The sequence below is a fragment of the Emys orbicularis genome, chromosome 4 (genome assembly GCF_028017835.1).
Source record: "Emys orbicularis isolate rEmyOrb1 chromosome 4, rEmyOrb1.hap1, whole genome shotgun sequence".
Taxonomy (NCBI): domain Eukaryota; kingdom Metazoa; phylum Chordata; order Testudines; family Emydidae; genus Emys; species Emys orbicularis.
The window spans coordinates 152,457,221-152,479,475 of NC_088686.1; the positions used below are offsets into that span (position 1 = coordinate 152,457,221).

Consider the following 22,255-nt stretch of genomic DNA (forward strand, 5'->3'; position numbering starts at 1 on the left):
CACATTCAGATAAAAGGAGGTGGCTTTTCCCCTAATGTGTGAGGGGCCTGTGGAACTCACTGCCACAGGAGGGAGCTGAGGGGGGTTCAAAGAGGGACTGGACCGTTTGAGGGAGAGCACGGTTAGCCAGAGTTGAGGGGTGCTGAACCTGCTTTGGGCTAGAGCCCGTCCCCCAGGGCTCGTCTACACAGGGAAGCTAAGCTGGAGCGGTGAGTGAAAGTGGCAAAAGCCCCCATGTGGCCACGGTCAGACTGGAATATCGGTGCATACACGGGTCTGGGAAGGGAAAGGAGCCGAGCCAGGGAGAGGCACCGTCCCCCAGGGTAGCTGCAGCCCTGCTGGGGCTGGCGCTGGGAACAAATCAACCCCCACCCGCAGTTACCCCCGGTGAAACACCTCTGGGGCTAGCGACTGGGCGGCAGGGTGGGATGCGGGGGACAGATCATCCCCTCCCTGCTGCAGCTGGCAGAGCCGCGATCCTGGGCTCCGGCCCCATCTGTCCCCCCTCCCAGCCTGACATGGAGCTAGTCCTGGCTGTGCTCCCAGCTCGCCCCCTGCCCCTCGCGCAGGCTCCTGTGGCTCCCCTCTTCCCCAGACGCTTGGCAGCCTCTTGGGCTCCCTGGCCCTGCAGTGCCTCCCGTCCCATGGCACGCTTGGCAGGAGCAAAATCACAGGTTGCAGCCTCCCAGAATAGACCCGGGCCTGTTCGGGTGTGAGAGCCGGTCCCTGCCCGCCCTGCAGTACAGCTGGGACTTAGTGGGGGGGGGAGGAGTTCTGCCCTCCTGAATCAGCCCTCCCCACCCCCTCGGGAGTATTGCCCTTGGCCATCTCACTAGGGAGCATCAGCTCTGTCCCCAGGAGAAAGGCTGCTCCCCTGGTGCCCGACTGCCCCGCTGTAGTGTTGGGGGCAGGGTCAGGAAGCTCTGGCCATGGGGGAAAGGACAGGGGGCAGCTGGGGATCCTGGGACCTGACTGAGCTGCCTGGCTCAGGCCCCGTTAAAGCGACGTAGCCCAGAAGGGCTCAGACAGGAAGTGGTGCTGGGGAGGCCAGGGAGGTTCTGGGAATAGGCTACGGTGGCCGGCTCACTGCTACTTCCTCCCCCCTCTCCTCTCTTGCAGGCTGGCTGGTGGCCTCCCCCCCTACGCACCCAACTACTCCTCTTGGTTAGACTGCTGGAGCCAGCTGCTCAAGGAGGTGGTCAAAAAAGCAAACAGGATGTTAGGAATCATTAAAAAGAGAATAAGACGGAGAATATATTGCCCTTATATAAATCAATGGTACGTCCACATCTTGAATACTGCGTACAGATGTGGTCTCCCCATCTCAAAAAAGATATACAGGCACTAGAAAAGGGTTTAAAAGAGAACTGGATAAGTTCATGGAGGTTAAGTCCATTAATGGCTATTGGCCAGGATGGGTAAGGAATGGTGTGCCTAGACTCTGTTTGTCAGAGGGTGGAGATGGATGGCAGGAGAGAGATCACTTGATCATTACCTTTTAGGTTCACTCCCTCTGGGGCACCTGGCATTGGCCACTGTCGGTAGACAGGATACTGGGCTAGATGGACCTTTGGTCTGACCCAGTACGGCCATTCTTATGTTCTTATGAGTAACATGCCAGCCTCGCCCCAGCCCCATAGCGCAGCGACGCCGTGTGTGGGGCAGTCGTGCCTGGCACTCATCTCAGGGTGGGGGTTATAAAAGGGCTGGGAAGCGCTGGCCCTGTGTGTGGGTAGGAGGCTGGTGGTGCGGAAGGGCTAGGCAGACTGGGGCCTGGGTGACAGGCAGAGGGAAGCTGCCCAGGGCAGGGTAGGGCAGGGCAGGGCACCCTGAAAGCTGTCTCCTCTCCTCTCCGTGCAGGGGAACATGAGCCGAGGCAAGAGCCTGTTTTTCCGGAAGGTGCCTGCAGGGAAGCTGTACGTGTGGGAGGAGAAGCGGTTCCGCTGAGGCCGGAGCTGGGCCAGAGGCTGGGCCAGATGCACGGAATGATGGGAGAGTGGTGATTTCTATACAGTTTTTAAAATAATGATTCAGTCTTGGGAAATGGAGACTGTGTGCAAGTCTGAGAGTCAAAGTTATGGGGCAACGCAGGCCGGCCGGCTGGGGGTGGGGGCACTGCTCTGGGGGGCCAGTTCTCTGGCCGGCAGGGGGGCGCTGTGCCCTGGTGGGACTGTGCCCTGGCTGGGGGCAGGGCTGGCTCTACCCCGGGTCTGCCTGCAGATGTGCCCCCCCTTCTCTGCTGTCGGTTCTGGCTGTGAAGGAGACACCCCACACTGGCCGGGTGCCCCCGGCTGGGACCCACAGCGCTGCTCCCGGTCGTGGCTCCCCAGGATCGGTGCTAGGCCCCAGCTTTTAAACCACTCCTTGGAGGAACCCTGTGACGTGCCAGCCCCCCAAGGGGTCTCTCTTCCTCCAGGGTCGAGCACACGGCTCCAGCCCCCCTGCTTCACCACGTCCCACTGAGCCAGACCCCTGGAGAGACCTGGCTGCTCTTCGGGGACCAGTGTCCCCAGCCAGTGTTTGCAGTGACATCCCAAAGCCTTTTCCACACAGCACACGGTTTATTGGTCCCCGGGAACCCGGCCTGGGAGGTCCCTGGGGCAGCAGAGAGAAGTGAAGGTGAAGACTCAGGCCAGGGCCCCACCCAGCCAAGCTGCTGAAGAGCCAACAATGGATCCTGTCTCCATCTCTTTCAGTCCTAGCTGGGAGCTCCTGAGTCCCACCGAACGACAACTCTTCTTCTTTGTGGAGCCTCCGTTGATCTGGGTTGGTTTTGATCCTGAACGCCCAGTTCCTGCCCCCCAGCCATGTGACACTCCCCCTCCTGTCCCTGCTCTGCCCCAGGAGAGGCTTTTTAACCTTTTGGCACCCACTGGGCAGACATGCAAAGTACAGAAGGAAACCGAGGCACACAGGCATCAAAACTAATACAGAAAATTCTCTCTTTGTCCCACCCCCTGAGAGGAAGGGGATGCGTGTCCCTGGGGCCTGCAAGGAGCCGGAGTGCCCCACCTCGTCTCCACACGGCTACTGACCTACCAGCAAGGGGGAGGAGAACCTTCCATGTCTGCTGTGGGGGGGGGTCCCCTCCCCCCCAACCCCACAGCTCACTGGGGCTGCAGCTGGGCCCAGCTACATGGGGAGGAGCAGCCTGTGCACTGGGGCTGGCAGGGGGCAGGTCAGTCCCAAGTCGCCTGCCCAGGGCCGAGGACGTCCATTCTGGGGGGCAGGGAGAAGAGCGGATGCTCCTCCCTGTGTTCGGGCCCAGCAGGGCTCTATGATGGGGTCCTATAGCCGCTCCCCTCCCGTGTGTAGTGCACCATCATCAACACAAGCCCTGGCCTGGCTTTCCAGCTGGCTGCTGGCCCTGGAGCAACCGTGCAAGGCCAGCACCTGCCCCCTAACACCACAGGGGAGGTAAGGGGTGGGCCACAGCTGGGACCTGTGGTCGGAGCCCAAAGGAGCTTGCACCAAAGCTCTGGCAAGACCAGGCGCAGCTCCTGGAAACGGGACCCCCCCACCACAGCCCCAGCCGAGCAACAAACTGCCTGGGGAAGGGAGCGGGAGAGCGCCCCCTGCTGAGCCCTCACCCTGCTCTCTTTGGGGCCAGCACTGACTGCCGGGGAGAGCGCCCCCTACTGAGCCTCTGCCCTGCTCCAGGGGATAATGGAGCATGAGCTAGTCTCCTCTACCAGGCCCTGGCTTCCCGAGGGCTGACAGCTGAGCTCCCTGGTGGCTGGTCAATGTGTCCCCTTCTCGGGGGTGGAAGGTCCCTGGGCATGGCTGGGCTGTGTCCCTGTCTCATCCCCTCCCCCAGGGCTACGTGCTGGCAGACCGTGGCTGTCCCCAAGAGCTGTGCACAGGGCCCTAGGCCATGTCCCCTTCTCCTCCTCTCCCCTCCCCCCGTGCTATGTGCTATGTGTGTGTGGCCGTTCCCCAGAGCTGGGCGCAGGATCCTGGGCCGAGGCCAGGGCACTGGCTGGCTGGGACTGGGTGAACCCAGGCCTCACCATCAGCTGGTAGAACACCCCAGGCAGGATGCGGAAGCCGAGGCATTGCAGGGTGTGCAGTGAAGGCTCGTTGTGGGGCAGCACCCCGGTGTATACAGGGAAGCCGCGGGCATGCAACTGTGCCGCCAGCGTCCCCACCACGGGCCTCGTGTGGTGCTGGCCGCGATGCTCCGGGAGGGTGTAACCGTGCGTCAGGGCAGCCAGCGGGTCGGTGAGGGACCAGGAGATGGGGGTCCCCTCAGGGGCCAGCAGGCAGGCGTTGGGGAAGTGGCGGATCAGGAGGCACAGGTACCGCAGGCTCTGGCTGTTCCCCCCAAAGTTCCAGGTGTCTCTGAGCAGCATGGCGTGGGCGGGGGACACGGGGGCCAGCCTGAGCCCCTTGTCAGGCCTGCAAGACAGGGCAGGGGGGAGAGAGACACAGGACGGGGTGGGGTGAGCACAGAGGGGGTTGACCTGGCAAGGGGAGGATGTCAGCGCATGGGGGGCAGGGGGAATAGAACCAGCAGGAGAAGGGGTAAGTCTAGGGGAGGGGAGCGGGGAGCAACCAAACATGGGAGGTGTGAACATAGGGGGATAATGACCCAGCTTCGGGCTTGGGGTGCAGTGAGCTGGGGGTACAAGGGAATGAGCCCGGGGAGCAGAAATTGAGCTGGTATGACATGGCATAGGAGAGGAGCAGTGTCCGGCGGCGCCATCCTCTTCCCAGTTGTGGGGCTGAGATGGGCTGGACAGAAAAATGGAGGGGATGGGGGGTTGCCGAATCTCAAACTGGAGGGCATGGAATGTATCCTGTGGGGGAGCGGTGTGCCACCCAGCTCGGAAGGCAGCGCCATCACCAGCAGCAGCCATCCTTACTGCTGCGTAACGTTGGGCCTTTGCACTGGGAGGGGAGGCTATGGAAAATTCTGGGGTGCCTATAGCCCCCATATCGCTCACAGCTGGGACCTGTGGTCGGAGCCCAAAGGAGCTTGCACCAAAGCTCTGGCAAGACCAGGCGCAGCTCCTGGAAAGGGGACCCCCCACCACCACAGCCCCAGCCGAGCAACAAACTGCCTGGGGAAGGGAGCGGGAGAGCGCCCCCTGCTGAGCCCACAGCACAGGGCACGGGGGCAGGACTCTGAGCGGAGAGCGCCCCCTGCTGAGCCCTCACCCTGCTCTCTTTGGGGCCAGCACTGACTGCCGGGGAGAGTGCCCCCTACTGAGCCTCTGCCCTGCTCCAGGGGATAATGGAGCATGAGATAGTCTCCTCTACTAGGCCCCGGCTTCCCAAGGGCTGACAGCTGAGCTCCCTTGGTGGCTGGTCAATGTGTATCCTTTTCGGGGGTGGAAGGTCCCTGGGCATGGCTGGGCTGTGTCCCCATCTCCTCCCCTCCCCCAGGGCTATGTACTGCTGGAGCGTGGCTGTCCCCCAGAGCTGGGTGCAGGGCCCTAGGCCGTGTCCCCTTCTCCTCCTCTCCTCTCCCCCCATGCTATGTGCTATTGGGCGTGTCGCCGTTCCCCAGAGCTTGGCGCAGGGTCCTGGGCCGAGTCCCGGGCACTGGCTGGCTGGGACTGGGTGAACCCAGGCCTCACCACCAGCCGGGAGAACACCCCAGGCAGGATGCGGAAGCCGAGCCGTTGCAGGATGTGCAGTGAAGGCTCGTTGTGGGGCAGCACTCGGGTGTATACAGGGAAGCCGCGGGCATGCAACTGTGCCGCCAGCATCCCCACCACGAGCTTCATGTGGTGCTGGCCGCGATGCTCCGGGAGGGTGTAACCGTGCGTCAGGGCAACCAGCTGGTCGGTGAGGGACCAGGAGATGGGGGTCCCCTCAGGGGCCAGCAGGCAGGCATTGGGGAAGTGGCGGATCAGGAGGCACAGGTACAGCAGGCTCCTGCTGTTCCCCCCAAAGTTCCAGGTGTCTCTGAGCAGCATGGCGTGGGTGGGGGACATGGGGGCCAGCCTGAGCCCCTTGTCAGGCCTGCAAGACAGGGCAGGGGGGAGAGAGACACAGGACGGGGTGGGGTGAGCACAGAGGGGGTTGACCTGGCAAGGGGAGGATGTCAGCGCATGGGGGGCAGGGGGAATAGAACCAGCAGGAGAAGGGGTAAGTCTAGGGGAGGGGAGCGGGGAGCAACCAAACATGGGAGGTGTGAACATAGGGGGATATTGACCCAGCTTCGGGCTTGGGGTGCAGTGAGCCCGGGGCTGGGAGGGTCGAACTGGTATAAGGGAATGAGCCCGGGGAGCAGAAATTGAGCTGGTATGACATGGCATAGGAGAGGAGCAGTGTCCGGCGGCGCCATCCTCTTCCCAGTTGTGGGGCTGAGATGGGCTGGACAAAAATTGGAGGGGATGGGGGGTTGCCGAATCTCAAACTGGGGGGCATGGAATGTATCCTGAGGGGGAGGGCTGTGCCACCCAGCTCGGAAGGCAGCGCCATCGCCAGAAGCAGCCGAGACTGACGGGTGGCATGGTATGGCATTGCCATCCTTACTGCTGCGTAACGTTGGGCCTTTGCACTGGGAGGGGAGGCTATGGCAAATTCTGGGGTGGCTATAGCCCCCATATCGCTCCTCCCAGTGTCCCCCATGGAGGGGAGGGAGGCTGGAGGGGGAGTGACCTGGCACACGGAGAATGGGGGGAGGCTGAGAGAGGATAGACCTGGCGTGGGGGAGAAGGGGGAGCCCTGGGGGGACGGGATCAAGTCAGGCCCTGACACATGCGGGGAGGGGATCGACACACTCCCGCGGCCTCAGCACAGGGGCTGTCTGACAAGGCCCAGTCCAGCCCCAGCAGAGTCATCGGTGCCAATGGGCCTTGGCTAAGCTCAGCTCCCTGAGATGAAAGCACCAGGGCTCAGTGGGCAGCAAACCCCCTGCCTGGAGACCTACCCACTGACAGGAAAGGAGGGACCAGGGGGCTCTGTGCTTGGAGCCCCCCTCCCCTGAGAGGGGACAGCTCTGGGGTCAAGGACCCCTGGCTGCCCGTCCCAGGATACTGAAGGGTTACAGGCTGCCCCTCCCCCTGCTCTCCCCATCCTGGGACCAAGGAGGTTCCTTGGCCAGGCTGGGCTGCCCCTGCCCCCTGGCGAAGCTCTAGGGCTGACTCAGCCCTGCCCCGGAGCAGGATGGGAAATCCTTGGCAGCATGTGCCCAAGGCCTGGGGCTGTGTGTGGGGCCGTGGTGATGCCCTCACTCTGCCAGCACCGTTAGCCTGGGGAACTCATTGCCACCAGATCTAGGGCACAATGGAGGCCTCTGGCCTGGCACCCCGGGGTCCTCCCCTTCCCCCAGCCCCGCTCCCCCCTCCATCTAGCACAGGCTGGTTGTGTACATTGCCCCATTCTCTCTCACACACCCCATATCTCAGGGGCACCTACCGGTACTGGGGCATGGCAGGTGGGTCTGGGTGCAACAGCAGCCGGTGCGGATACGTCTCCATCTCAAGCCCCCTGGCCCTGGTGATGTCCCTGATGGTCTCGTATACCCCGTCCTGCAGCCCTGCAGGGACAGCCATGCGCTGTCAGCAGGGGCCCCTGAAAGGTGCCCATGGACGTGGGGGGCCCAGCCCGGTAGGGGAGAGCAGCAGGGAGGGGCCAAGGGCCACTGTGAGCCGGCATGACCCAACTGGGGGTTCCCAAGCTCGGCGCATTCAGGATCCCAGGTCTGGATGGAGAAGGGGCCCAGGTGAGCTCCTCGGGGCTATTGACGCGTGGGGGGGAGGGGCCCAGGCAGGCTCCTCGGGGCTATTGGCCTGTGGGGGGGGGGTAAGGGGCCCAGGCAGGCTCCTCAGGACTATTGGCCTGTGGGAGGGGGAGCGGTCCTGCCCCCCATGTGGCAGGTGCTGGACAGAGCGGGGCTGGAGGGGGTCACCCTGTATCTGGAAGGCCTGGCCCCAGTCCACGGTGCAGCTGTTCTCCAGCAGGGCCCGGCAGGCGCCCTCGTCCCGGTAGAAGGTCGTGTACAAGTTGGTGAAATAATCGCTTGGGTCTCGCGCCACCTGCAGGGGGGACACTGTCTGTGGGTGAGCGCAGCCTCTGCCCTCCCCCCATGACCCTCAGGGACGGCATCGGGGAAGCAGGGCACAGCGAGCCCCAAGTAAGAGTTTGAGGAGGGGGAAGGGATCCTGTGAACGGCGCAGGGAGGGGAACAGGGCAGAGATGGCATCAGGCGGGGGAGGGGAGCGGGGCAGAGATGGCATCAGGCAGGGGAGAGGAGTGGGGGAGTGATGGCGTCAGTCGGGGGAGGGGAGCGGGGCAGCGATGGGGTCAGGCGGGGGAGGGGAGCGCGGCCGATGGGAGGGGACCAACAAAGGCCGCACTTCTCTGCGTGGCCGGGTCAGGACCATTTTGAACTCTGGCCATGAATCCACCAGCACCTCCTGGCCAGCCGGGTTCCCGCGGTTCACATGCATCACAGCGCTGTAGACCTGCCAAGACACAGCGGTCAGAGTCCGGGGATGTCCCGGATTCCCAGGATCGATGCTGGGCCCCAGCTTTTACTCTGCCCCTTGGAGGAGCCCTCAAAGTGCCACCCCCCAGGGGCCCCACTCTTCCTGCAGGGCAGGCCACCGCCTCTGAGATGGAGCCTCTGGGCTCCAGCCCTCCTGCTCCACCCCGCGAGCTCTGCCCGGTGCCTCCCACTGAGCCAGACCCCGGGAGAGACCTGGCCGCTCTTGGGGGCTCCCACACCCCAGCCTGTGTTTGCAGTGACACCCGGCAGCATTGTCAAGCCAGGCCAGTTTATGAGTCACGGAGCGGCCTTAGGTCAGCAGAGAGAACTGGGGGTAAAGCAGTGTCCATTGCGGTCAGCCAGGGCCCAGCCAAGCTGGAGTGAAAATCCCTTTCCAGGCTGTCTCTGTCTCCATCTGACCTCCTTGGCCAGCTCCAGGTGAGAGCCTCCATCTTTGTCCAGCACCCCCCACCTCCCAGTCCTGTGCTCTCGAGCTGGGGTCTCTGCTCAGCCTCCCGGCTGAGAGGCGGGGAAATCCAGGAGTCAGCAGCGCTTGCCTTGTCTCTCTGGCCCCCTTGGGGATCTGGGTTGAGTTCAACAAGTTCCTTAAGGACCCTTTATTCCACCCTCACAGGGAGGTGACACCCACTCCTATGTCTCTTAGCCTGCCCTGAGCGTAAACTTAATCCTCACCCTCGCCCCCGCAACTGGGTAGCCATGCAACACATAGGGGGAAACTGAGGCACACATAGTGTTGTAAAAATATTACAGAAAAATCCTACTTTATTTCATCTCTTCACTGGGCAGGGTCACTTAAACTAGTGACTGTCCTGGTGAAGTTCGAACCCCCAAATGCTATCCATAGAAGCCACAGCATCTTCCCCATCCCTGTCCTACCAGGCACGGTCAGCATGCTCACAGCTGGCTCGACTCAAACTCACCCTTTCCAATACCCAGCTCAGAGCAGTCTCACATCCACCCTTAGGGCAAGTCTGTTCACTGATACTAGCAGGGGGCAGGGGGGAGTTTTCATGCAGCCTCAACACCCTTTTGCTCCCCCCCCCCAAACCTTTGGGTTTGAAACTGGGATGGGATCCAGCCACTGCATTTCCCCACCCCCATCTGCCAGGGAGGGAGGAGGGTCGTGACCCCCTCTTCCTCCATGTGTCGGCCATCTTGGCTGCACCCTGGGGTGTCCTGACCCCTCGGCTGGGGTAGGAAGTGACCCCTTGAGCATTTGGGGGATCGGTGTAGGTGTGTCCCCCTGCGAGGCTGGTCTTAGCCCAGCCATGTCTCTGGGGTGCTGGTGTCCCAGGGTCTGGTGATGCAGGGGGCTCCCCTACGCTGGTTGTCCCAACCCCAGGGCTGTGTGTATGCCAGGAATCCATTTCCCCTCCTGGGGTTAACCTGTTGCCCTCACCCCAGGCCAGGACCCCCCTGCTGGCGATTCCGGGTCTTAACCTTGGCCATGCCCTGCCCGTGTCTGCCCATACTCAGCTGGGGGCTCAGCTCCCACCAGGTTCCGCTCTGACTCTGTTTCCCCAGGGAGAGCAGGCTGTGAGCTGGCTCCCTTGGCCACAGCCTCAGGGAAGTTCTGCCAGAGCCCGTGTGACTCACATGTTCCGTGTGGAGATTGGGGGGGGGGGTGGTTCCCCTGCCCCACTCAAATACAGGGGTCAACTTCCAGCCAGACAGGTGTCCTGAGCTCAACAGCCTTTCCTTAGTGTTACAGGCAATGGGGGGAAAACCCTGCTCCCTGACGGCCGAGCTATTCGCCTTTTCATTGACACCTCCAGTCTGAACCTCTGGCTCCTGGGGTTCAAACCCTTGCCTGGGGCAGGATCAGGGACTGGATTTTTTCTTAATGTAAGGGGACTGTTGCCCCCTTACTAACATTCAGTGGGGGTGTTTTGATTGACTAGCTCCCAGCACTAAAAGGGGAAGGGTCGATGGGAAATCAGGAGCCTGAGACTGACAGTCCCCAGGAACAATGGGGAGAGGCCAATGCTCCAGATCAGCCTGATTGACAGGGCGGGCAGGCTTATCAGGGAGTCAGGAGGCCAGGGGAGTCCCGTCCTCCGTATGTGAGCTGGAATGGCCTGAGTCAGACAGAGTGGGGCAGAGCTAAGGAGAGAGCAGGGGCCCAAGCTAAGCTGCTGGAAGCAGAACTGCAGCCGTCAGAGTGATGAACCACTCCTGTGTTTTGCAAAGGCTGCCGGGGTCTCTGCCAACACACACCGCAGGGGCCCGGTCCAAGCCTCCCGCAGGAGAGAGATGGGAGGGCTGGTGTCAAAGGCCCAGTGGCTGGGGCAGAATCAGGGACTGGATTTTGTCTTAAGGTGATACAGAAAATCTCAGCAGGAGGTCAAAGCCGATGTCCAGGAGAACCATGACTACCAGCCCCCCCCACCCTGAGTCCTCTGTCTGCACTGGGATCCGAGCTGTCGGGAGGGCTTCTCCCAGTCGGCAGGTGGCTTCCATTTAGGTCCCACCCTGGGTCTTTTGCACACCCCAAAACCTTTTCATATAAGCCTCAGGTGTCAGGTCAAACATAAGCAGTGGAGCCTTTTTGAACAGTTCCCAGTCCCCAGTATTAACGCCGTCCATCTGGCTGTACGTCTCTATGGCTTTGGGGGCCCGAGCATGGGGGTGAGACAGCAGAGCCGGTGCGAAGGGTAAACCAGGATCAAATCACAACCCTTCTCAAAGGCATTGAGGTTGGTGTCTACAGCCCCTCCTCCTCCTTAAACGGACAATTTAGTATCCAGCTCCCTGCGGAATTCAGCATCCCTGGGGCCTTTGCCCACTTACCCTTTGCTGCATTTCTTCACATTTTTGCTGCTTCTCACAGCCAGCTGGTTCCCTCTCACGGTTTGCTTCCCGCACTGGGTAGCCTGGGGAAACTGAGGCACACATAGGATTCATACAAATATATAAAAGGCCCATTTTGTCAATGGTTTAGCTGGGTGTGGTCAGAGCCACCCATGGTGAGGACCAGGAGGAAATTCAGAGCCAGGGGGGTGGGGGTGGTCAGAGCCATGCTTGGCTAGCACCCAGCTGTCCCACACTGTGATTGGCTGCCATGGAGCCGCCCACATGTTCATTGGCTTACGCAAACCCTGACCATACTGAGATTGGCTGGCACAGAGCCCGCTTGTGCTCTGATTGGATGGGCAGGTCCTGGCGGTTACGCTGGGTGAGCAGTAGGCATTGGTGCTGGATTTGGACTTTGGGAGGCAGGGGGGTGAGTGAGGAGAAGGGCCAGGGGAGGGCTCCTCCACCGCTACCTCTAACCTAGGGGAAGGGCCTGCCACCCCCCTCCCACCACTACCTCTAACCTGGCGAAGGGGCCTGCCCTCCTGCTGCTACCCCTAACCCAGGGCAGGGGGCCTGTGTGATGAAGTAGAAGCTTTCTGTAGTATCTTTCTGATTCAAATGTGTGTCTCAGTTTCCCTCTGCATCCTGTACTGCTCTGCGCAGCGTGTGAAGGGAAGGGACGGGTTGTGACTCATGTAACAGCCCGGCTGGAGACCAGCCTCATTAACCAAGGGAATAAAGTCTACACACACGCAAGGAGGATCTGGAGAGACCATGGAAACCCCAGTGGCTGGGGTGGATGTTCACACCGAGCGAGTGAGATTCCCCCTCACGGCTCTGCAGCAGAGAGGCCCCCAGCTGAAGAACAGCGGCCGCGAGGGGTCAGGATACGGGGCTAAGAGCCGGCTTTTGGGGGGTCTCAGCATCTTTCACCTTGGCCTAAGAACAAAGGGACAGAGACAGAGCGAGCCATGGGGCCCATGACGTCTTGGCTGGCTCATTGCCCAGGCTTGGCCAGGCTGGGCTGTGGCTTAACCTTTGATTCCCTGTGCTAACCTGAGGAGTCTAGCCAGGTGACTAATGAACCGCTACTGTGTTTTGCAAAGGCTGCCGGGGTCTCTGCCAACACACACCGCAGGGGCCCGGTCCAAGCCTCCCGCAGGCATCTGGTTCGGCTGCATTCGCTGCAGGGAGCCACGGAGAGAGATGGGAGGGCTGGTGTCAAAGGCCCAGTGGTGGAGGTCACGGGCCTGCCCCTGTGGAGCTGTGTGGAGCCTCGGGCCCTGGCTCACTACCGGGGTCGCTCCTAGGGGACTGGTGACAAGCTGGGGTACGGCACATCCCCTGTGGATCTATGAGAGCCTGCCCGGCCCCTGAACTGCTGCCCCCTGACCTGGAGAAAGGGTCTGCCCCCCAAACTGCTACCCCCTGACCAGGTGGAAGGGCCAGCCCTGCATGTACCCCAACCCAGGGGATTGCACCCCAGTCCAATATGTGCCCCATCACCCAGGTGTCTATGAGGGACTTTGCCCTGCTCTCTGCCCAGCCCAAGGGTGGGAGGGTTCGGCCCTGCGGGGGCAGGCGAGTCCTGGTCACCGGCAGCGTGTCAGGCAGGCCCCGCTGTAGCATCCCCTCCAGCAGCCGCAGCTTGGAGGAACAGCTCAGGATCAGCATCGCTGGCCGGGATGGGCCTTCACAGCTTCCAGCGGGACAGTGCGAGGGACACCTGCGGGGACAGGAGACCCATCAGTTCCCTGTGACTGTCTCCCAAGCCCAGAGACAAGCTGCCAGCTCCCAGCCCTGCCAAAATAGCAAACACTATGTGTAGAGCCCACAATAGCTCACCAGTCTGTGCGCAGCCCCCCGTGTGTTCACCAGAGACCCTACAATAACTCACCAGTCTTCTGTGCATGACCCCCGTGTTCACCAGAAACCCTACAATAACTCACCAGTCTGTGTGCCGCCCCCGCGCTCATCAGAGACCCTACAATAACACACCAGTCTGTGCATGGCCCCCGTGCTCACCAGAGACCCTACGATAACTCACCAGTCTGTGTGCAGCCTCTGTGCTCACCAGAGACCCTACAATAACTCACCAGTCTGTGTTCAGCCCCTGTGCCCACCAGAGACCCTACAATAACACCCCAGTCTGTGTGCAGCCCCTGTGCTCACCAGATACCCCAAAAGAAGAAGGCTGCTGTAAGGCCATGTGATGCCAGAGCTGTCCGTACAGGGCTGGGGCTCCCACTCACCTGGGGTGACTCCGTGCCAGGGGAAGGAGCAGTTCCTGGGTGTCTGTGGAGCTGCGAGGTCCCTGTCTGTCTCTCCTTCAGGGGCTGCTCCATCCTCTTATTCCCCAGCGAATGAACCATTAACAGAGTCTGCCAGTCCTGGAGCCCAGAGGCGGTGACATCCCTGCACCCGCTTGGCACAGTTGATTGGGATTTTGCTCTGGGCACAGGTGGAGGGGCCTCCGGGGAAATGCAAATGCACCCAGAATGCACCAGGTCCAGGGGCAGAGTGAGAGCAGGGGCTGCCTGACCCCCTTCTCCACCAGTGCCCCTCAATCCCGACCTGCAGCCCCCTGCTATGCCGGCCTGGTCTTGGTCACTGTGTGTCCACGCTGCACCCAGCACAATGGGGTGCCAATGACCCTGAGTATGAGCGCCGCACAGCAGGAAATGTATTTCCTATAACATACCAGGATTCAGCTTGGGCCTTCTCATCACATTTGAAAGCCCCAGCGTCCTGGAAGACAGTGCCATGGTGAATAGAGCCACTTTGGGTCAGATCAGCCAGTGGGGGGGAAAAAACCAACAAAACCAGGGGATTGGTCCCTGTGACAAAGTGGGAATTTTTTGTAGTATTTTATGACCCGTGTATGTGCTTCAGTTTCCCCTATGTGTTGCAGTGTTACCCTGTGGGGAGAAAAAATAGGAGCAAGTTTGCTCTCAGGACAGGTTCCGAGCCATAGGTGGGTGTCACCTCCCTGTCTGGGTGGAGGAGGGAGTCATTAAGGAACTAGTTGAAATTGACCCACATCAAGAAAGGGGTCAGAGAGACAATGCAAGCCCCAATGGTTTATGGATTTCCCTGCCTCTCAGCAGGGAAGCTGAGCAAAGACACCACCTTGAGAACAAAGGACCGAGAGGGGGAAGGTAGGGGAGTGTGACAGAATGTACCCTTGTGCCCACACCGTACCCACTGTTGTAATAATCTTTGTACAATCTTGCAATGTATTATTTGTAAATGTATAATTTGCCGGTCAGTATTGCCCTGATCTAATATGTGTGTGGCAACATTGTACGTGAAGTGATAAGATTCTCCTTTATGGTGTTAACACGTGCTCTAACCTGAGGTTGGCAAACAGGCCTGTCTCAACAAAGGAATGGGTGCTCTGTTTAATTTGCATTTAAGCAACAAACAGAGTCATCAAGCAGGAAGGGAAACAAAAGAAACTCCAACAGGGGAGGAAAAAGCAGCAGGGAGCATCCTTCCCTACAGACTCTCTCTCCTGAATCTCAGCTGCAAATGTTTTCCAAGTGTTTCCAGCCCTCTGTGGAGAAAGAAGTGGTTCAGGACTATTTAGAAAAGATGGACGAGCACAAGTCCATGGGGCTGGATGCATTGCATCCGAGGTTGCTAAAGGAGTTGGGAGATGTGATTGCAGAGCCACTGGCCTTTATCTTTGAAAACTCATGGCAAGTGGGGGAGGTCCCGGATGACTGGAAAGGCTAATGTAGTGCCCTGGAAAAATCATGGAGCAGGTCCTCAAGTAATCAGTTTTGAAGCACTTTGAGGAGAAGAAAGTGATAAGGAACAGTCAGCATGGATTCACCAAGGGAAAGTCATGCCTGACTAACCTAATTGCCTTCTATAATGAGATAACTGGCTCTGCGGATGAGGGGAAAGCAGTGGACGGTCTCCCCCAGTATTCTTGCCAGCAAGTTAAAGAAGTATAGGCTGGATGAATGGACAATAAGGTGGATAGAAAGCTGGCTAGATCATCAGGCTCAACGGGGAGTGATCAATGGCTCCATGTCTAGTTGGCAGCCGGTATCAAGCAGAGTGTCCCAGGGGTTGGTCCTGAGGACGGTTTTGTTCAATATCTTCATTAATGATCTGGAGGATGATGTGGACTGCACTCTCAGCAAGTTTGCAGATGACACTAAACTGGGAGGAGTGGTAGATATGCTGGAGGGTAGGGATAGGATACTGAGGGACTTAGACAATTAGAGGAAAGTCATTGAACAAAATGCAGGGGCCAGGAAAAGGAGTGAAACGGTGAAGGTCAGCCAGGAACAACAGAACTGTCTCATGGCCCTGAATCCGGTGTGTTTTGGGGAAAGTTGAAGAGACCACAGAAAGCCAGTTTGTTAAATGGGGAACATGGAGACCTGGGAGATGGGTCGGAAATAGGAGGGAGCGTGGGCTATAATGGCAGAGAGAAAGGAGGGTCAGGGCAAAACTGGGAGGCAAAATCAAATCAGTATTTTAGATGCCTATATACAAACGCGAGAAGTATGGGTACTGGTGAGTTATTGTAGGGTCTAAGCAGGAAGAACTGGAAGTGCTAATAAATAAATACAACTATGACATTGTTGGCATCACCGAAACTTGGTCGGATAATACACATAATTGGAATGTTGGTGTGGATGGGTACAGCTTGCTCAGGAAGGATAGACAGGGGGAAAAGGGAGGAGGTGTTGCCTTATATATTAAAAATGTACACACTTGGACTGAGGTGGAGATGGACATAGGAGACGGAAGTGTTGAGAGTCTCTGGGTTAGGCTAAAAGGGGTAAAAAACAAGGGTATGTCATGCTAGGAGTACACTACAGGCCACCTAACCAGGTGGAAGAGGTGGATGAGGCTTTTTTTAAACAACTAACAAAATCATCCAAAGCCTAAGATTTGGTGGTGATGGGGGACTTCAACTATCCAGATGTAACCCTTCTGCCCATCTAAGTTGGCAGCAACAAGGGCCGGGTTCTGTATCTAGGGGTTCCGTTTCAATAACACAATGCAAAACCGGCTGGAGCCCCCACCCAGTGACCTGGGACAATTACATACCACCCCCCTGGGTACCTCTAAGAGGCAATACTTCCCCTCTCGCAAGCACGGAGTCTGAGTGTAGCAGAAAATGTTTAATAACATGAGGTAAACGACATCAGCATAAAATTGGAAAAACACCACAAACAGGATTCATAACACAAACCATGAGCAAAACCCACCCCAGCAAATTGGGCTGTGTCCTTTCCCTTTGGCTCTTGAATCCAACAACCCAAAAATCACCCAGAGTCCCCAAAGTCCAACACCCCCAAAGTCTCTTGGGTCCAGCAACCACCCAAAGTCCCAAAAGTCCAACAACCCCCAAAGTCTCTGTCCCTGGTCAGTGCAGCCCCAGAGCAAAAAGGGGGGGCACGCAGGGTGTTAAGGGGCACCTTACGTGATCCGAGGCTGGCCAGCCGTCTGTTTCTCCGTGGGGGTTCCGCCGCAGCCTTCACCACGAGCCAGTCCACTTTCCTGCCATCCCACAAACTGCTCCGCTCTACAAGCTGCTCCGCTCCGCTCACCGACCTGTGAGCCGTTCCAGCCGTCCCCGCAAACAGCTCCGCTTGCCGTTCCTTGGGCCACTCCAACCGGCCCCGCAAGGCTCCGCGCCGCTCGCTGCTCCTCCGGTCGTCCCCACAAATTGCTCCGCCAGCTTCTGAGCAATATAGCTTCAGGCTCCCCCACTAGTTAACACAACACTCAGTGATCTCAGCTCTTAATAACTTTAGCTCTTTTGTGATTTCAGCTCATAGTATAGTAGGGGAGCCCCAGTGCTGGTGCACCATTGGCCCAAAGTGAATTCAGCTCAGCAGCCTGTAACTAGACTCCTAATGGAATCAAAGTTAGCTCTGACATTCAACAGTGGAGAGAGGAGGTGGTGCAATTGGTGTTTCAAACCCTCAGAGGGAGGCCCATACCATCAAGTACAAATACCTGTCCCCATCCTCTCTCAATTCACTGGGTTTTGTAACCCATGCCCCTTGTCAAGCAAGTGCTACTTAGGTAATGGTGAAGGACTCACTCAGTCCTTCTGTCATACAACAGTTCCACTGGCCTTGATTCACAGAATCAGGGTAACAAAACTTTATTCTTCCTGCCCCAATAATAGAGAAACTGGGGATCCCACACCAGCCAAAGTAACCACTTTCAATTGCTGTTGTTCCATGCCAGGCGAGTGGGTGTGCCTATGCAAACAAGATCAGCCCCTGGAGTTCTTTTCCACACTCGCCATAATTCACCACCAGATGTCAGGGTAGAGCTCATCCTGACTCTGCTTACATCCTCCCCCCAGCCGAGAATTTGTCGTCCCGACAAATCACACTCCCTATTATACCAACTCACTGGTTCCCTCCAAAGGGCCTCAGATAGCCCACTTTAGCTTCCACAAGCCTGTGTGCTAAACATATTGATTCCTCACTAGTCACCCCAGGTGCATCATAAGTCAACCGTTTTACTGGTCTTATTACCCTGTCTCGTCTATTGAGACTCTCTGTTACCGTGGTAGAGTGGACAGCGTCTTGAACGACAGATGGGGAGGTTTCCTTTGAGGGCCCCTCGGCTACTGGCATAGGCCCCTGCAGTTCTAGTTCTAACAGTGGAGGGTCCAAGGTGCCCAGGACATCCTCCACCTGTATGTCTCCACTGTCCAATAACCTGTGTGTGTCATCACATGGGGGTCCCACCAGTGGCCCAGTGGTGTCAGGAATGGGCCTAAATACTTCTGCCATGGGGTTTAGGGAGGAAGAGGAGGAGCTCTCTTTTGATGCTGATCGAGACTGAAATCTTGTCTCCATCCCAGGATACACCATGGTTGTGTCTTCCTCCTCAGACTCACTCTCGCATGTGCTGCATAGGGGTAGGTTAGCTGCAGGGGGCTGGCTGTCCACGTTGGAGGGCAGCTTTGGTCCAGCACCTTCGTTCCGCCCGATTGCCCTGTTGTGGCCCATCTCATACGGGGTGTCTACCAATTCCCCCACAGGGAGCAAAAGGTTTCTATGCACTGTCTTTGTCTGCCCTGGACCATCTTCAGGTTTGATCTTGTAGACCGGCAGATCTCCTAGCTTTTCCATCACCAAGTAAGGTATTGCCTTCCATCTGTCAGCTATCTTGTGTTTGCCAGTAATACCCAAATTTCGCAGCAGGACTCTGTCCCCCGGCTGGAGTTCTTGCAGACGTACCCTAGCATCATATCGATGTTTGTTCCGGTCTGCGTTCTTCCGAGCCGCAGATGTAGCTAAGTGATAAGCATCCCGCAGCTTTTCTCTTAGTCGGGATACATATTGCTGATGAGTTTCATAGCTATCTCCATCCTCTGATACACCAAAGCACAGGTCTATGGGTAATCTTGGTTCTCGCCCAAACATTAAGAGATATGGGGTGACTCCTGTAGCATCATTCTTTGTGGCATTGTAGGCGTGCACCAGAAATGCAACATGTTGGCTCCAGGTTGCCTTCTGCTCTGGCCGCAAAGTCCCCAACATATCTAATAGGGTTCGGTTGAACCTCTCTGGCTGTGGATCACCTTGAGGGTGATAAGGCGTTGTCCTAGACTTTTTAATTCCCGCTATCCTCAGCACCTCCTTCAGAAGGTGACTCTCAAAGTCCCGCCCCTGATCCGAGTGTATCCGGGCTGGAAATCCATAAACTGAGAAATATTTCTCCCACAGTACTCGAGCAACAGTGATGGCCCTCTGATCACGTGTGGGATATGCCTGCGCATATCGCGTATAATGGTCAGTCACTACTAGAATGTTCCCAATATTTCTCTTGTCTACTTCTAAAGACAAGAAATCAATGCATACCAGCTCCAGAGGTTTGTTGCTGGTGATGTTCTTCAGATATGCAGCCCTCGTGGGCAGAGTTTTCCTTTGAACACATCGAGCGCAGGTCTCACATTTCCTGCGAACATCTTCAGCCATCCGAGGCCAATAGAACCTACTACGAATAAGTTCCAGGGTCCTCTCCATCCCTAAATGGCCAAAGTCATCATGCAGGGCCCTCATGGCCAGGGCTCTGTACTCTTTTGGCAGCACTAGCTGTGCTCGTTGCTTTTGTAAAGGGTCTGTGGTCACTCGGTGTAGCACTCCCTGAATCAGTTTTAGTTTGGTCCATTCTCTCAATAGTAGTTTACCCTCCGGGTTAGGTGGGACAACCACAGCTGGGCTTCACCCCTCCCTTTTGGCAAGTAGTGTATCACGAATGTCAATATCTTGCAGCTGGGCTTCCTGCCAGTCAGCCGCATTGAGCATGGGCAAAGGAGATTGGTCCAACGCAATATAGTTCACTGAAGCAGAAGGCACGCATTCAGGGGGCAGGCCCAAAGCTTCTGCAGCACATCCATGAAGACTTTCATGGGACTCTGGCTCCCGGCGACTCACACTGCAAATAGCCCTCACTCCATCTGTGGGTATCACAGCAACTCCTGGTGCCTGTGGACGCCTGGACAATGCATCTGCATCTACATTGCTTCTCCCTGATCGGTATTGAATGCTGAAGTCATAGCTAGCCAAAGCGGCCACCCATCTTTGCCCTGTAGCATCCAGCTTAGCACTTGTTAACACATAGGTCAGTGGGTTGTTGTCTGTCCACACCTGGAACTGAGCACCATACAAGTAGTCTCGAAATTTCTCAGTGATGGCCCATTTCAAGGCCAAGAACTCCAGCTTGTGGGTGGGATAGCGAGTTTCACTATCAGACAGTCCTCGGCTGGCAAAGGCTACAGGTTTACGTTTTCCTTCCAGTTCCTGGTACAGTACTGCTCCCAGACCCTCCAAACTGGCATCAGTATGCAGGATAAATGGTTTGCTTGGGTCAGCAAAGACTAGGACTGGAGCATGAGTTAGGCAAGTAATGATTTCTCGAAAAGCCCTTTCACATCTCTCATCCCACCGTGGCCCAAATGGTTCAAAGGGGCCATAGTGTCTCTGCACAGGAGGCTTTGGGGACCTCCCCTTATTCTTGGTCTTAGATTTGTTCCTGCTGGACTGGTATCCCCTGGTAAGATCATTCAGAGGTTTTACAATCGTAGCATAGTTTTTCACAAATCTGCGGTAGTAGCCACTAAACCCAAGGAAAGTCTTGAGTTCTCTGTAGTTACTTGGACATGGCCATGTAGTGAGTGCTTCTATTTTATCGGGATCAGTACTCACACCCTCTTGGGACACGATGTGACCCACATACTTCACTGAGGTCCTGCAGAACTGGCATTTGTCAATTGAAAGCTTCAAACCATAATCCTCTAACCTATCAAGCACTTTAAGAAGTCTTTCTTCATGCTCCTCCAAGGTTCTTCCAAACACAATCAGGTCATCCAAATAAACTAACACTTGCAGTAAATTCATGTCTCCCACAACTTTCTCCATAAGACGTTGAAATGTGGCAGGTGCTCCAGAAATCCCTTCGGGCATGCGTTTGTCATGGAAAGAATCACCCACGCAGTGATTTTAGTTCACAGACTCAGAGCCTGAGGCCTTTATTGCAATACATACCAACGCATTGGGGTGCAGTTTTTCAAACTGGCACCCCTAGCAACAGCTCACAGGCTGCTTTTATTCCATTAAACCACAAGCAGGGTACAAACAATACGTCATGAATTAAATCATTGGGGGCAAATCACAAGCTGAGCAAGGGTTGAGCACGAGCTTTGGGGACAAATCACAAGCTGGGCAAGGGTTGAGCATGAGCTGATCACGAGCTAGGAAGCAGGGGTTGGGGTCAATCTTCTCACCCCCCTCCCTACCCTCTGACTTAATTTCCGAGGAGTGGGTGTTTGTTTGGGTAGAAGGGCGCTTGGTGGTTTCCGCAGGGGTGGTGCTCGGCCCTAGCTTGGGTACATTTCTCAAGACTTGGACTATGTCATTTTCCGGGGGATTTCAGCAAAGGCTTAAGGGGGGGGGGGTTCCAGGGGAGCTTAAAGGAGAGCTATCATTGGTTAAATTGCAGATAGCTGGACTTGGAAAATATTGCAAATAGTTATAGCAGCAAGGATGATTAACTCTCTGCAAAACAATTTACAAATCACAAGCATCTTACGTTATTTCCGTAGCTTGCGGTTATCATATTTCATCAGTTATGAACATATTTCATTAGTACTGCTGCAGGGGGGGGGTTATTCTCCCATTCCCTCCTCTGGACATGACCCTTGACCGAGTTTGGCAGAAAACTGTGCAGTTTAGTCTCGTTTAAGCTTTAGGCCTGCCCTACTCTGTGCAAAGGCCATCAGCATAACAGATCTCTGTTGGAGGGTTTATTTTGGGGCCTTCAGATTCAAAGCTCTGGCTATTAAAAAGAAAGCCCCCCCCCTCTATTTCCCCACAATTTCCCTCCTCTGATGCCCTATAGGCATCACTACTATTATTAAACAAAGGGGCCATAGGACAGTATTTGGATTGAGAAATGACACTAAGGTGGTCGATTTCCGGATTTGAGGGACAATACAGTGTGGGGTGGAAAATAAAGGGCTTCCGGTGGTGGTCGGGGCTGAACCGGGAGCCGGGGCAAACGGCAAAATTTACATAGACAACAAGCAACAGCCAACATTAATCTGCAACAAATTGCTAGAACAATCTAAAATAGAATGTGAAGAGTAGAAGAGGTTAGCCAACTGGGTGTAACTTGGGCGATTTCCTTAGAGGCAAAGCATGCAATGTCATAGGAGGAGCATAAGGTATGTACTCGATAAGCAGTTTGGAAGGCTTTGGCCTTTTTGTTGTATTCTATTTCTATTACATGCATTTGGGTTTTGCAGGTGAGATAAGTTGGAGAGCAGAGGGAGTAGAGAAGTGAGGTTTAGGAAGCGGTTAGGGATAGGGGAAGTCCAATTAAATATAAAAGGAACACTTGGATGGAGGGTTACATAAACCTGAGGATTAGCAGGCCATACAATAAAGCGGCTTCCTTGTGCAGCGGTTAAGTTAAGGTGAAAGGGGATAGGGATGTGGG

At 56.7% G+C, this 22,255-nt stretch overlaps 1 pseudogene; it reads right to left on the minus strand.

The window, feature by feature from the left end:
• Positions 1–3,908: 3,908 nt before the first annotated feature.
• The window catches only part of LOC135877923 (glycine N-acyltransferase-like protein 3), a 38,807-nt pseudogene continuing 20,460 nt past the window's right edge, over positions 3,909–22,255 (minus strand).